This window comes from Grammomys surdaster, unplaced genomic scaffold (assembly GCF_004785775.1).
Source record: "Grammomys surdaster isolate TR1022 unplaced genomic scaffold, NIH_TR_1.0 188, whole genome shotgun sequence".
Taxonomy (NCBI): domain Eukaryota; kingdom Metazoa; phylum Chordata; class Mammalia; order Rodentia; family Muridae; genus Grammomys; species Grammomys surdaster.
Window position 1 is genome coordinate 1,000,910 of NW_021604633.1, and position 16,505 is coordinate 1,017,414.

The 16,505-nt window shown below is 39.8% G+C and overlaps 1 long non-coding RNA gene across 2 annotated transcripts in view; it reads left to right on the forward strand.

Moving 5' to 3' along the window:
- The first annotated feature begins 4,734 nt into the window (after positions 1-4,734).
- LOC114622469 overlaps positions 4,735-16,505 on the forward strand; it is a 49,712-nt gene continuing 37,941 nt past the window's right edge. For both annotated transcript variants that reach the window (XR_003711598.1, XR_003711599.1), the window contains exon 1: positions 4,735-4,817. This is a non-coding gene — a long non-coding RNA (uncharacterized LOC114622469). The remainder of the gene's footprint in view (positions 4,818-16,505) is intronic.

The window sequence follows — 16,505 nt, forward strand, 5'->3', positions numbered from 1 at the left end:
TAGTTAGCTTTTCGGGTTGTGGAGATGGCTCGGTAGGTATAGTGATTGTCATGAAAACCTGGCAATCTAGGCTTAGACACCCAGAATCCCAGTAAAGTTTAAATACAGTCAAACAAACATTTTTAATCCAAGCCTGGCCTATGAGGAGATGGGAGACTGAAGAAGGACCAGAACCTCAAAGGCCTTACATATGCAACAATGAACAAGATCAGACAATATAGAAGGTATGACTGTTTCCCAAGGTTGTCCTCTGATTTTCACTCAGGCAGCATGGACTGCAAATGTCCCTGTTTCTCTGTCTCTGTCTCTGTCTCTGTCTCTGTCTCTCTGTCTCTCTGTCTCTCTGTCTCTCTCTCTCTCACGCACATACACACCTTTTCTTCCGCATTTAAGCTTTAATCATTCTTCATAACCTCAATAGTTTCATTCTTTATTTTCACGCAGGTCCTGTGCAGGGCTCAAGTCATTCACATTTGTCTGAGATCACACTCAGTGCTGTTTGAAGAGTAGATTATAGCAAGACCAAGAGGAAGCAATGAACTTTGGCATAGATGTGTAAATAATGGTGTCCACTAAATGTTGCTTGCAAGGACAGTCTCAATCTATATCCAAAAGCTGCATGTCTCTTTCTCAATTAAATCTTTCAACTTGAGATGGACATGAACTTGCAGTGTCTGTGTCTGGCTGTGAGCTCTTCTCAGGCTGGCTATGAAATAAATAATTTGGCAAAACTAAAATCACTGCTTGGTACCCCTTCTGGAGCTTCCATTTTCTGGGTCATATGTTCCCCTCCATTATTTCTTTTCCATCCACATAAAGCATTCTCTTTGATTAGCTGATCGAGAATGATAAAACTGGCTGACTTCTTCTGTAGTGACCATGAGTCTCAATCCCAAACATAGATGCTTAGATAGTAACATTGCCTTTGGATTTATTAAGAGAAGTTCAGCTACTCGGCCTTTGGTGCTAAGAACTTCTTCAATGATATAGCAGAAGTACAAGTTTATTCCTCCTCTTTTCTACCCACCTCCAACCTTTCAGCTATTTTTTTTTCTGAAGGTCATTATCCATATATCTACATAAACTATCCATACCTATCTCTTTTTTGGTATTTTTATTTAGGCAATGACAAATAATTATCTAATGTATAAGGCACAGAGGCAGCAACCTTTAATGGCTACCCCTTTTCAGACATGCATTTATATTCCAGAATGCACACACAAACACACACACGCACACGCACACGCACATGCACACGTGCACACACACATTTCTCTTTCCTTGTTTCAAAGTGTTTCTTTCAATGAACTATGAGTTTTGTGTCTTTTGTAGAAATTTCCCCTCTGAAATTGACATCATTTCTTTGTATTCATTTAGGTTTCTAAGAACTCTTAATTGAGGCATGCTTTCCCTTCCCAACAGAAGGTTAATCTCTGAACATATTGAAATATTATTTTCTCGCAGACACCCATTAGGAGTCTTCTGTCTCCCTCTTCTAATGAGCTGGGCCTGTGAACTGCTGCTCTCATGGGAGTTTGCTTCCTTGCCATCCTGGGGATTTGCTTACTCACATGCTTTCCCTTCTGTGTTACTTATTTCCTTCCTGGAATCCTTGTCATCCTCTTTCTCAGTTAAAGCCCTCATTTATTGGAGTGCATCTTTTCACAAAGATTTCATAGGCACAAGAAATTTTCAGAGCCTGTCTCTCTTAAGACAATATTCTGCTCTCCAAGGTAATGGAGGGTTTGAGCACACATGGGATTCCAGGTGAAAACCTACTTTTCTGCCCTAAATGGTGAAAAGGTTACTCACCTCTGCTAGCTTTCTTCTATTGCGGCTTTAAAGTGATTTTCAATTACCTGTTGCAGATAATATCTCTGTGCTTCAAAGCATGACTTATCCTCCATAACAGGAATAGAAGTGTTACAGAAGCCATTTCTTCTAGTGGTGCCAAGATGCTACCAAGAGAGTGTTCAGTAGCTGCACCTTAAGGTGGCTGGACCCTTCTCTCCTTATGAGTTTCAATCATAAGTAGGCTCATCTGAACCAGGCTGCCACACAAAAGCACCATCATTCCTGAAGGCAAGATGCAAAATATGGAGGCAGAGGCTGTATGCCAGCATTTTCAGCAATCCTAATTGCTGATTTTTATTGCTCAGAACCAGGCCTATGGCAAAGACCAGTTAGATGGCTGTATAGGATGCAGGTAGAGGAAGGTGTGGCTCACTGGTGGCTTCAGTATAACAATATCATAGTCTCCTTTCTGGCCACTGTGGTATATAGTCCTCCATATGGAAAACACCTTCATGTCTTAACAAGACTTCTAAAAACTCATCAGTTGACAATGCTAAGCTGAACATCCACCTTCTCATTATCTCTCTCTGTTTATCCACGCTTCAGGCTGTGGATGCTTCTGCTCGCTGGGGAAAGGTATGAATTTTAAAACCAGCAGAACAAAACAAAACATCTTTTCTGTCTTCTCCATATCTGTACATGGTGATGAAATGACCACAGGAGAACTGTAGCAGATAACTATAAAAAGGAAGGACCAAAAGGACATAGAGGTCACTGGCCCATGGGAATTCTGAAACCCAGAAGACCATATCTTGTTAGCTTCTTGTGTCTTAGTAGAGGAAATCTGTCTCGATTCGCCCTAGTTCTTTTCTTTAAAGTCATGGTCCTCTAATTTCTGGATTTCTGTGATTCTTTGATCTGCCTACCTTGGAATTTTGCCTTCTGAAGTATCTTGGTTTTTCCCCATAAAAAGTAGGTCCTGTTTTCTTCTTAGCATCTTCCTAAGCCTCCTGACTTTGTGAAGAAAGTAGCAAACCCTACAGGCATTGTTCCACTTTGAATAGTTTTTTCTTGCCTTAGCTCAAACTTGGGTAACTCCTTCACAAACCTCGGGAGTGTCCTACTGTCTGAGTCCCACCATGCCCCAACAGCTGCTGTTGTGATTCTTCTTGAGAGACTCGTAGGCCACATGAACAGCTGCAGTGAGTTTAGATGTGTTCGTTCACCTGAGAGTCTTCACTGAGTGGAATCCTGCAGCATCTTCCAAAGGACCCTGTTACCACATCCTTCCTTCCTTCCTCTGTATCACGAGGCTTTTCTTGTTATGAGAGTCTCACCCTCTAGACACTCTAAACATGCAACAGTTTTGCTTCCTAACTGGGTAAGTCAGGATTAGAAGTTGGACTTGAAGAGTGGAATGTTTCTTTAGCCTGTGTTTATCTTTCTGTGTTACATCATGTAACATTTGGCATTATACCAGAAACCTTCTTTGTATTTGTAGGTCAACCTGATAGAGCTCTTGATTATTTTCTAGTAGTTTTGCTACCAGATTCTTTACTATACACACAAGATGACATCATGCAAGCCCCCAAATGTAGTTATCACAGCACCTAATACCCTACTAGCAAGCTTCTCACTCCGCTGGCAACCTCTACTGCTGCACCTGCCTAATGCCAAGACCCCACTCCTTTGGGCTCTGTGAAAGCAAGGTCCTATTTCCAGACACTTTTTCTTTCACTCATCTATTTCTGTGGAACAAAGCCCTCAGATGGGATAATTCATCTCACTCTGTAAAGCACAATTGAGAAATAATATTGCCATTATTAGTTCAAGGGATATTCAACCTGAAGATGCCACAAGCTCTGTTTAGTGTGAATGACAGGTGAGAACAGACACCAATCTATTAACGTCATTTACTGAGTTTTGGAAATTTGACATTTGTGAGTCCAATTAATTTTCAGTGTCTTCGTTCTAGAATGTAAGGTCTGCTGTTGCAACCTAGCAAATGGTGTTTTCCTGGAAGCAGTGTTTCTAGTTAGAGAGAGCTGATGGAAGATGCATGTACCTGGGATTTGGCCAACATGGTTGCCTGGCCTCAGCTCCTGTTGATGGATTTTCATAACAAATATGAAACAGAAGTGCCAGTTCCCACTGTCATTTCTGACACCGGTAATGGGACCTCTGGCAGATGCCTCCTGTAATGTGGCAAAATTATACTATCTCGTTTTCACTATCTCTCCCAAACTCACCAGCTATTTCCAGGACTGTCTGGGTGTTTCATCAATTCTCTATCTGGCATCAGGTTCACACTCAAGAGAAGTTGCAATGCTAGGATTTGGGAAACTCCTGGAGCAACCTGCATAACACAACTGTTCTCATCTCAGGCAGCTTACTCCACTCTTTTCAATTTATGCTGCTATCATGTTGAAAGTTTGATCCAAAGATAAACCAATGGGACTGAATGACATCCCCGGAATTCACCAATCACTGCTCATGGATTGAAATGTTTTAGTTAATATGACATCAAGTTAATCATGTAAACGTGAATATTAAATTGTTGTTGAGGGTTAAAGAAATGGTTATCTGATATGCATGATTACAGTTTACACAAGGCAATTCGAGTGCCGATCAATATCTCTACCTATTTCATTTCATTTTCACCAAGACCTCATGGGCAGATGAAGTAGAAATCTTTCAGAAGAATTTCTTACAGAGAATGACTGACAATCTCTCCAAAGACCTGAGAATAGAACGTATCTTTCCACTATGTGGTGGTTTGAATGGGAATGGCCCCCATAGGTTTATGCGGTTGAATGCTTAGTCACCAGTTAGTGTAACTGTTAGGGAAGGATTAGGAAGTGTGGCCTTGTTGGAGGAGGTGTGCTTTGAGGTTTCAAAGTCCATATCAGGCCTGGTTTCTCTCTGTACCTGCTGTGTGTGGATCAGGAGCAACTCAGCAACTGTTCCAGCACTGTGCCTGCTGGCTTCCTGCTGTGATGATCATGAACTAACCCTCTAAAACTGTAAGCAAGTCCCCAACTAAATGCTTTCTTTTATAAGACTTGGCTTGGTCACAGCAATAGAACATTAGCTGAAACAAGTTACCAAATGGCCCTAGCTCTCCAAAGGGCAGCACTTTTCTGGTATCATATAATTGATGACAGTAGTTTATCAGACTGGAGGCTTACCGGATATGAACCTCAAAGAACATCTAAGATCCTTCTACAGCCAACAGCACTGTATAATGGCAACTTCTGAATAACTTTTGGTATGCCTGTTGGAAATGATAATCTTGGTCAAATAACTCAATTGGTCTCAGTTTTATCCCTATAAAACTCAGGATTAGAGAGGTCATGGGTGAGAATAAACTACCACAGGCTTGTATGACTATTTAAGAATGCTTTTTTATTCCTGATTTAATTTCTTTTTATGGATAGCCCCCTAAAAGGATAACTAGGTCCAATGTTATACTAGTTTCATAATTATTTGTGAATATACTCTATTAGCAGCTTAGTTTTAATATTTTATACATGATATATTATATTAGTAAACTATCTTAATAAAGTATTTGCATTAGTATATGATATATAGCATGATCTTCCAATAACTAATGATAGTTATCTTTATATTAGTATTTAACATAATCACATATATTGATTTATTACACTGATGTTTATGATATAGTATGTTCAATATTATTCACATAGTATTATACTGAATATGGCATGTTAAATAGATAGTATACTTTGTATAGATATATAACTGTAATTATACATAACTATACATAACTAACTTATTATACATTATAGACAACTGTACTTTTTTTCAAAACAAGCTATCTTATAAATATTTTGTGGTTTAATGGTTAGTTTTCCTAAATCTTACCTTGAGTGTAGGTGTGACAGTTTATCTTCTGCAAGAACCCATATTTCTACTTTTTATCCATTTGTGGCAATTATTTTCTTTAGGTGTTTAAGTGTAATTTAAATTTATAACTCAGTAAGTGATGTAGGCAACACTATTTTTTCATATACAGATTACCATATATGACTATCATTGGCCATTTTGTTGGGCTAGAATCCTTGAAGCTTGTAGAATTGCTGGGCCAAAGTTATGAAACTGAACAAAGTGTTTTAAGGAGTTTATGAGCACATAATAATTCAGACTTTTCTGAATAAAATTAGATATTTATTTACCTGGCAGAATCTCTAACATGGGGAAGATATTTTCATAGATATTTCAAATTCATAATGCAAATACATTCCTTGACTGTACATGGCTATCATTAGAGTGCTACTGTCCAAAGGAAGCCCTTGCCTCCACACCACTTAAATTTAAATGTACTAAAATTGAATAGAATTGGTCTTCTTGCATCACTAGGTAAGAATCCAGTGCTCAGGAGCTATGGATGGTGGGCATGGTCCTGGACAACACAGGGAAGGGTGTTACCATGACTGTGGACCTAGGCTATTGTAGGGTCTGATTTCACTGCTATGGATTGATTAGCTGGTTATGACGAGGCACATTCAGGTACAGAGGCAGATGCAAGAACTGCAATTCAATAATCCTTGATCACTTTAATGAGCCATCATGAAGGGTGTGACTACTAGTGCCTGCTTTATTACATAATTTCAAACAATGTCCTAACCCCTTTTTATTCATGCTGTCTATAATTTTCCCACTCTTTCTTCCTCTCCTTCTCTTTCCCCACCTTCTGTATTGAGTTTTTTTTTGTTTTTACAAAAAAACTTGGTTCATCTCTGTCATCGAGTTGTTATTTATACTGAATTATAATTTGATTCTTGAAGGTGTGTGTGTATGTGTGTGTGTATGTATGTGTGTGTGTATGGGGGTAGGTTGTATGTGTGCATGTATGTGTGTATGGGTAGGTTGGTATGGGTGTGTGTGTGCATGTGTACATGAGCATGTACATGTGTGTGCATGCATGCGTGTGTGCATGTGCACATGGGAGGATAGGTGTGTGTGTGTGTGTGTGTATGAGTGTGTGTCTTATCTTCATGTTTTTGGTCTACCTAAGCATACTCTCAATTGCAAATGAGTAATTTCTCTTTTTATTTCAAATAGTTGGAGTTTTACTAGCCATTTAAAAATATTTAAATGTTATTAATTTTCTTACAGTATGCTAGTTTGAAAACAATCAAATCAAAGGTGGATAGGGAATCTTATACCTGTAATCCCAGCACTCAGGAGTCTGAGTTAGGATGGTTTTCTGAGTTTCAAGGCTAATTTTGGTTATGAAGTAAAGTCAAACTTTCTGAACTATGATGTCAGACCCAGTCTTAGTAAAACTAACAACAATTAAAGAAAAAAGTCAGGTTATTTATATTCTAAATGAGTTTTTGTAATCTCCACATAGTTCATGAAATATTTAAAACTGTTTTGAGAATTCTGAAAAGATCAGTGTGTGTGTGTGTGTGTGTGTGTGTGTGTACATACACATGCATGATCTTGAGTTTATAGGTGCTCCTGTGTGGATATATGTCTGTGGGTATGTGTCCATGCATGTGAATCCTTGTGGAGGTCAAAGGCCATCCCCAGGAGCCATCCATCTTGCTTTCTGAGATGAGTGCTGTGGCAGAAATCTGGGGCTCACTGGTGGATTAAACTATCCTGACAGTGAGCTAGGGAACCTCTTTTCCCCTCTTCCAAGTCCTGGAGTTAAAAACACACCAAAGTGCCAGGTTCTTTACACAGTGTGAGGATCAGACCTCCCTAGATCCAAGATGCAACTTTTTATATCTGATTTTGCATTTATGATAACGTCTTACTCCCTTGGAATAAATATCTTTCAAACAAACCAATGAAGTCACCATTTACAGAAGAGATGCATAGAACAATTCGTTATTTTTGTAACATTTTAGTTTTTCAAAGATTGTTCTGTTGTGGTTTTTCCTTTATTCTGGTGATTGTTCCTTAAGTTTTCATGCGTGTAAAAACTCTATTTTTGTTATGGCCATATCTATTCTCCCCTTCCCCATCTCTGCTCCCACCTTCCCCGACACACCTCCCTGCCAACTTCATGCTTTCTTCTTCTCTTTAAAAATAATCAACCCTTGGTCTTGTGGAGGCTTGATGCACTTGATGCCCCAGTATAAGGGGATACTCGAGTGATGAGGGAGGAGTGGGTGAGTGGGTAGAGGAGCACCCTCATAGAGGAAAGGGGAGGAGATTAGGATCGGGGATTTGTGGGGGGATAACTGGGAAGGGGAATATCATTTGAAATGTAAACAAATTAAATGATTACTACTAATAATAATAAACCACCTGGTCAAGTTAGTGCTACCTGTGCATGCATTAGTGAAGGATCAACCTCCATGCTATAGCTGCCTACTAGTAGCCATTCCTCCCCAATGAAAAGTGTTCACATCCCTCAGCAACCATCAACTTCTACTAGCTCCCAAGTTAAACGTGAGCATCGGGATCCCCTCTCCCCTCCATTCTTTTTTAGAGAAGCGTTTTGTCAATCATAAGGACCTCTTTAAAAAAACAACTTATCCAGTCCTAGCCAGAAGCACACAGCATGTTTCTATTTCACAATGGGAAATAGTTTTCTTCTTCAGCTCTCAGGACCAACTAGCCATGTTCTTCATGCTTTTGAAGCCATCTTCTTCAGTTTCCTAAGTACAAATTATTCACTGTTTTCCTTCTTTGGGGATAATTAAGTAGGAAAAAGTTAAAGCTGACCTGCTAGCCTCTGTGTCCTGCTGGGCCCTAGGTATAGTTATCTGAGAAATCAGACGTATATCCCTGCTCTTTTCTTCAGGATAAAGGTTTCTCAAGCTCCTCAGAGGGTAACTAAAAGGTTTGTCAGACGAACAAATCTTGGTCCTTTCTTGTTTGCTTTTCAACCTGGCCCTATGAGGATGGTTATAACTATGATAGTCTGTACAGCTTTCTGCTAGAACTTTCTTTATATATGTAGTCACATGTGATGGATTGATAAAGAAGTGATCCCATAGGCTCATACATTTGAATGCTTAGGCATCAGGGAGTGACTCTACTTAGAAGGATTAAGAGGTGTGTTCTTGTTGGGATAGATGTGGCCTTGTGGGAATCAGTGTCTCACTGGAGGCCCACTTTGAGACTTCAAAAGCCCAAGCCAGGCCCAGTGGCTCTCTCTCTTTCAACTACCTGCAGATCTGGATGCTGAACTCTCAGTTACTTCTCCAGTACCATGTCTGACTGTATGCTGCCATGCTTCTTGCCATGATGACAATGAACTAAACCTCTGAAACTGTAAGGAAGGTCCAATTAAATGCTTTCTTCTGTAAGAGTTGTCATGGTCATGGTATCTCTTCACAGCAATAAAACACTAAGATAGCACAAGCACATCTTCTCTCCTGGAACAGAGGAACGGAACCACTAGGAGACACATGCAGATATGAACAGCTCTGTGTAGAACTATCCATTTGAGGACTGCCCATTAGCAGCTTGGCTAGATCCCTCATTTTCACTACACATTCACACTTTGCATTTAGAAGAACTTGGCCATACAGACCATCATTAATGCCAGAGTGCCCACACAATTACTCCTTGCCAGGGCTGCTCAATGAGGTGCAGGCTCATACTCCTTCCAACACGTATCACAGTCTCCCAAGTTGTAGAGGGAACTTCCTGACTTAGGTCACTTTACAGGTGACTTTATGTTCACTTTTCACCTGTAATGAACTGAAATGCAGAACTGAGACAATGCACTGCTTATTCCAAAATAAAGTTTACGATAGGATAAGTAAACATACACCAAAAAATGAGACCTTGCTTGGGTGCCGAATCTGAGGGGAACTTTTCCAAATCCAAAATAGTGTAAAATGTTGAACTTTCCAATGTAGCTTTGATTTCCTGGGTTATTATTTTTATTGATAACCCTGTCACTGCATTCCTCATAGGTACTTCTGACATCTCCCAGTTTCTTGGGCACATGCAATCCTAGTTCAAATCATGGTACACAGTGATCCTTTAACTTATGTCAGGTTCTAGGTGTTCTTACTTTGTTTTGATATCTTCCAACAGGTCAGCATCTTTGATTATAATAGAGAGGCAGAGCAATGAGTGGACCCCTTTGGGCCTAGTGTTACTGCCCAGTCACTAGAACATAGACTCAGTCCCACGATCTTCTCTCCTCATCTGGATTCTTGAATTGAAAACCAAAAGATATCATGATCCAGAAGATGACCTAAGGTCATCATGTATGGACACTAGGCAGAACCCCATTGTCTATTGTTTCTAGAAGTCTGCAGGCTAGAGTCTGTGAGCGAGAAAGTCTACCAATAGCTCCTCTTATTCAATAAACTGAGGAAGACTTTAGTTTCCTATGAAAGGTCATTTCTTCCCGTAGTTCAGGGCACGCGAATTGGAATGCCTGTAGGTGACTTGTAGGGAGGACTGTGGACTTTGTCTTGTACTTCTTTACTTACTTTGCTTTGCTTTTAGTATTGTCTTGGCTCATTTTGAAGTCAGCACAAATCTACAATCCCTCTGAAAATTCAAGAGTTTTTCTAGCATTTTTGGAGCCATCTTATTTATTTTGACATGTGGGAGAGAAAGTGAGATGTTTAGTTCAAAAACACACTTCTTAGTACCTACACACAACACGGATTATACATGGGCGCAATGTCACCATTCATTGAGTCTCTGTTCCACGTTTATCTTTAATATAATCTGTTGATTGATTATACTTTAATACGTATTTATGGTAACTTTAATAAGAAGTGACCTTCTGTACTCAGCAGAGGGCTTTAGTAACACGAACAGTTGGTAGGACTTTCTATTTATTTGTAGCTTTCATTTTGTTGGGAAGATTGCTCCAGTTTTACAGACAACCTTTAAAACTAAAATGTGAGGGCAAGATGGAATGACTAGAGAAAGAAGTCACTGTCATTTTTTTTTTGTTTGTTTGTTTTTTCGAGACAGGGTTTCTCTGTATAGCCCTGGCTGTCCTGGAACTCACTCTGTAGACCAGGCTGGCCTCAAACTCAGAAATCCACCTGCCTCTACCTCCCAAGTGCTGGGATTAAAGGCATGCACCACCACTGCCCGGCTGTCACTGTCATTTTGTTACGCCTAATGTCAGTATATTTCTAAGTCTGAAATCTGCAGTATCAATTTGATTTGATTGACACAGAGGGTGTGACTGGAACAACCTTGGCCTTGGGCTATGCTCCAAGATGTCATTTGCTCAACAAATATTTATTGTATGTCAGACCATGTAGTCGTGATTAGGATAAATGGTGAAAAGGGGTTCATCATTTGGAAAATATATATTAATGAAAAGAGAGACCAAAACCAAAAGTAATATAGCCATAGCCAATTGATTTTTAAAAATATCAACAAGTTGCATTAGCTAGAAGGAATAAAATAATTTGATTTTTTTGTTTGTTTGTTTTTAAATGAAGGACAGGGCTGGAGAGATGATTTGTTCAGTTATTTAAAGTGTTTGCTGCTTTTTCAGAGAACCAGACTTCAGGGCTCAGAATCCACACTGGGAAGCTTACAACCACCTCTAACTCTAGCTTTAACTCCAGGACATCTGACTCCCTCTTCCAACCTCCTGGAACACTCAAATGCACCTCAGCATATACTAAAATATACCTTTAAAAGATGAACACGAAAGTATTCTAGTGTGGAATGAGAAAGACCTCTTTAAGAAGTTTTGATCAGAGAGTCTAAACATTGAAATAGAAGTATTTATTTGAAAGCTAGATGAGGACCATCATTAGTGGTTTTCATACCAGGGTTCACACACACCAAGAGGAAGGGGAAGAAAACTCAGTTTATTTGGGGTTCAGAAAGTAAGTTAATTCCAGGGGAACTGTAACCTAGTAAGAGCATGTCAAACAAGCAGATTCTACAGTTTGAGATAATACCAGTATTCTGGCCCATTGCCATAGAAACATAAAAGGATGGTGTAGAATTGATACTGGTCAAAAGAACATTGAAGGATATAACCAGGGGCAATGGTAGGAAGTATATGGTTATGAAGGAAAAACAAGTATGTGTGATTAAATAATTTACTAACATGATACTACTTATTAAAAGTAACTTAAAAAGAAAAGTAGGAACTCTGGAGTCTGACACAGTATTAACATTGTATCAAGTGCTAATCTTAAGATTCTAGAAACTGAGACAGGGAACAGAGGATAAATTCAGAAAATATTTTGAAGACGTAATCGATCAATTTAGTTCAATTTGTAAAGCACATGTATGATGACCATAAAGGGTCCTCAAGGATATAAAGAAATAACAGAGATGGTCTGAGATCTGGGATACTCTATACTCCAGACTTGTAGTAGAAGGAAATACGTGGTACTGGAGATGTTGGAGAAGTGACCAGACAGAAAGTTACCTGAAAGTGCATAATATTGAAAGCAGACTAGGTTCCCCAGTCTTGGGTTATTGATCTGAGTAGAGAAAATGAAGATTATGCCCTTAGGAACCATAGAAGAGAGTAGGAGAAATATGTGAACCCAGAAGATCTGGGTTAAGATCTGGTTAAGATACTTGCTAAATGTGGAGTAATCTAAGACAATATTGTGGCTTCTCAGACTAACCCACTTGATAGATAAATGCTATACTAGACAGGGAAACCATTGAGCAGGTGGCTTGCTGGGGAAGGGGGACATCAGTGAGCATTAACTCCCCAGTGGGAGGGAAGGCACTTGATAAGAGGATGAGCCCACCTCCTTTTTACTATTGGTCAGAAAAAAAGCTTTGCCACAGCATAGAGACTTCATAGGCTTGACATCAGGGAGGTAAGGGATTTTACTCTCCAGTTCTCCCTATGTCTGGGTATATTGGGGTACACATGAACTTATGGTGCTTTATAATAAGAGCATATGGAAAGTTGGTCCTTGGAAAGCATATTACATGCTTTCAGCACATTATATCTGCTCAAGTACGATGTTATGGACTCTGTGAATCTGTTTATGTTGCCTGAATCCTGACGACATAAATTAAAGCCCATGCCAAACAATTAAGATTAGGAGATCCAACCTGACAAGGAGTGACCCTTAAACATACATTGTCAGAAAGGCGGAATCTATGGTCACTCTCAGTGGAACTTAGGCCTTAGCTCTATCTTTCATGTTGCTTTCATGCCCTGGTACAACTAAGCTTGGGCCTTTGGTATGCTTACTCCCAAACTTCAAAACTTGTAATCAGTATCTGTTGTCTAACTTCTCCAAGAATCTCCTGCTCCCCAGATCCAGATAGTACTCACCTGTTCTCCTTACAGTTGCTACTTGTTCTGTTAATATGTGCTCTTTACCCACCTGTGGGTCTCTGCCACCAATCTTTACATCACTCCAGGTCATACTGCCTTTCTCTTCAGGACTAGGTCATGCGACTTCCTATCTGAAATATGCAACACATGCTGGTTCCTTTACTGAACGTATCTTTACTTTTATTTTACCCCTATTATTTTATTCCTTTATTCTTATATTTTTAGTGGTTAAATAACACATCAATCAAACATGTTCCTCAATCCTTTGTGTTAGTTTTTGTTTCATTTGTGGTTAGAAATACACCTTGAAGACTATACTTTCTCACCCCTTGGTATCTTGGAGAGCACTCATGGTATCCCGGGGAGCACCCACGGTATCTCAGAGAGCATTCATATGACCTATTTTTACAATGGAATATGTAGGGCAAAGCCTTTGTCACCTACTCTCTTCATCTTCAAAGATCTGAAATGTAGGGGATCAAAGATGGTCTCAGAGTCTAATGCAGATCTCTGGCCCTCTGTAACAGCAAGACACCTCAGCTTGTGGACTAAGGATACATGGTATAAACAAGAAACATTTGAAAATCATTTTTATTGTTATTGTTGTTGTTTGAAAGTGTGAGTTGTTCAGACCCAATGATATAGTTCATCTTAGTTTGTAATATTTGTGTTAAGGATCAGCTGTGGTCTCACATCCTCCATTTTCTCCCTTTTAGGGTGTCCAGATGTTGCCAAGGACAATGTGACATTCCTCAGGTAGAGACTTGGGGTCAGGCTCCCCAGATCAGGCAGAGAAGAGGAAAATCCACTAAGAAAAGAGGGTCTTCCATTTTGCACCAAGCTCAAAGGAGGTATCCAGACATGATAGACTACAACTTTAGTCATGAGATGCAATACTAGTTGATAGAAATTGGTACCAAAGAAGAAAGTGTTCCAAATTAATTACCTTCAAATATGTGACTTTGACTTTAGAGATGATCATGGTGCACTAGAAATCCAGAAACAGGGTTTCTGCAAGCATGTGGCTCTCTATGAGTGTGTAATGAAACATAGTAAAACCGTCCATGATAACTCTGAAAACAAACGCCATGGCTTTGGATAAATAACTGGGAATAGAGATTTTAATGGGATAAGCTTGTTGCTAGTGGTTACAGCTGATGAACATCTATGAGGAAAGATGAGCTCAGGAGGGAATTGTCCAATTTCGAATCAAGGAAGAGGGTGGCAGGTCCATAACACACTGACTTACAAAGGGGTTAGAAAAATGTAACTGATTCCTAAACTCCAACCTTTTAGACACAGGTTGATTAAAATTCAGTCCTGTGACAAGGACCCAATCAAGGGGGTCATTACACCCTTTGTTAAGCTTCTACAGTCTTCTGAATTACATTCATTGGGAACAATGATTCAGGTAGAAAGAGAATTGGCTGGGCTGTTCCATGAAATCTATGAAGCTCAAAGTACCAGCAATTAAGTCTAGTAAAATCAAAATCCATGTCTAAAAAAAAAAAAATGTATGGCTATTAAAACCAAGTGAATTGGAGAGTCACATTTTCAAAGATCTAGTAGTCTGGACTCAGATTGAGGCTCGAAGCCTCCATTTTTACAAAGAGCATACTAAGAAATAGGCTAATCCTATGATAGATATCCTCTATTGACCTCTTGATAGGTGGCCAAGAAGCCCGAGCCAAAGGAAAGCAGAGACTCCAAAGGAACAATTTGCTCCCTGGATAAAGAAGGAAAACAGAGTTCTCCTTTCAGCATGAATCCGCGGTGTTTATTGAAATTGTGCAGTCCATCTTCACTATTTTGTTTGTAAGGAGGGATGGCATCAAGGGCTGCCTTCCCCAACTAAATAAATAGGAGAAAATGTGAGCTAAGCACCAGTGTTCACCAATATGACCAGTTACCTCCAGCTCCTGTTGCCATAGCTAGAGCAGCTCATGCCACACTGTAATTGTGACTATAATGAATCATATCCTCTATCCATAAGCCTAAATAAAGCCTCTCTCATCATTTTTGTTGGCCAACTATTTTGCCACATCAGTAAGAAAAGTAACGAATACAATGTGTGATCCAAAAGTCAGACTGTGGACACACAAGCCATAGTTTAGAGCTGTTTGTTAAGGATTTTCAGTGGAAAATTCCCCCCATCCTTGTTGAAACAAACAAACAAACAAACATGGTCATAAAGGTGAGGGTGGCCATGGTCCATGAAGAGGGAGTGGCAAGGACAAGTGTGGGCATTAACCCTTCTTCAGGCCTAGGCTTGCCAAACCCTCTCTCCAGTTCTGAAGCGGTCTCTCTTCTGATTGGTTCCCTTGCTGCACAACAACTTCTTTGTCTTCCTGTCTGGTTTTTCTTTTGTTGTCCGTCCTTTTGATAGCACAGCCAGAGACTAACTGCCAAGACTGTCTTCACTGAGCTTTCTCCCTATGTTTTCTTCTTGGGGATTTGCAGCTTCAGGTCTTCAGTTTGTCTTGAAGGCAATTTGAGTGTATTTTTGAGTTGAGTATAAGATATAGGTCCAACTTTGTTCTGTTGCATATGAATATCCAGTTTTCTCAAAGTCTTTCTTGTAAAGGCTGTCTTTCATTCATTGTGTATTCTTGGCACTTGAGGAAACATCTCTGATACATAAGAAAAGCTGACAGCTCTATGGAAAATAAAATCACATAAAATCCCTTTAAATATGGACAAAGGAAGTGAGGAGGCATGAGCATTTCTCATATAATGGACAGATAGATTGACTTGTGCTATATTAATCAGAGTTTCCCAAGGGACCAATACAATAAGACACATATAGGTACAGGTACTGATGTAGTCATATGAAAACATTTTCCAGGAATTGGCAAATGGACTGCAGAGGAGAAAACTCACCACAGGTTGGAGGACCAGAGAAGGTGGCAGTATGTCTCTTTTGGACCAGTTGCCTCTGAACCAGGGGAAAGGATGAAATACTTTTGCTCTGAGATGGAATGTCTGGACCTACGGTGATGATACTGACTAATTGGTTTAAAGAGCTTGTTGTACAATCATGAAAACTAAGTTTCAGGTCTCAGCATCTATGTAATAAGTTGGACAACCAGCACATGCCTATTAGCCCAGCGCTGAAGAGGGCTGGGATAGGATTGCTGGAAATTGGTGGCTTCCAACCTAACTAAGGAAATATGAACCCCAGGTTCATAGAGAGACCGTGTATCAAAGGAATAGGTGAAGATTTATAGAGGACAAGACCCAACACCCACTTCTGGTCTGTGTGTGCCTGTAAACATGTGCATGTAATCTCATACATACACATGCACACATATGCACACAGAGTCAAAGTCTGAGAAAATCCAGGAGATTTATGATTTGGTTTTTGGAGTTCAAAGTCCAGACAACCTGGAATCCTATGTCCTGAAGGAGGACATGTCTGCTTTAGCAGAGAGAGAGAGAGAGAGAGAGAGAGAGAGAGAGAGAGAGAGAGAGA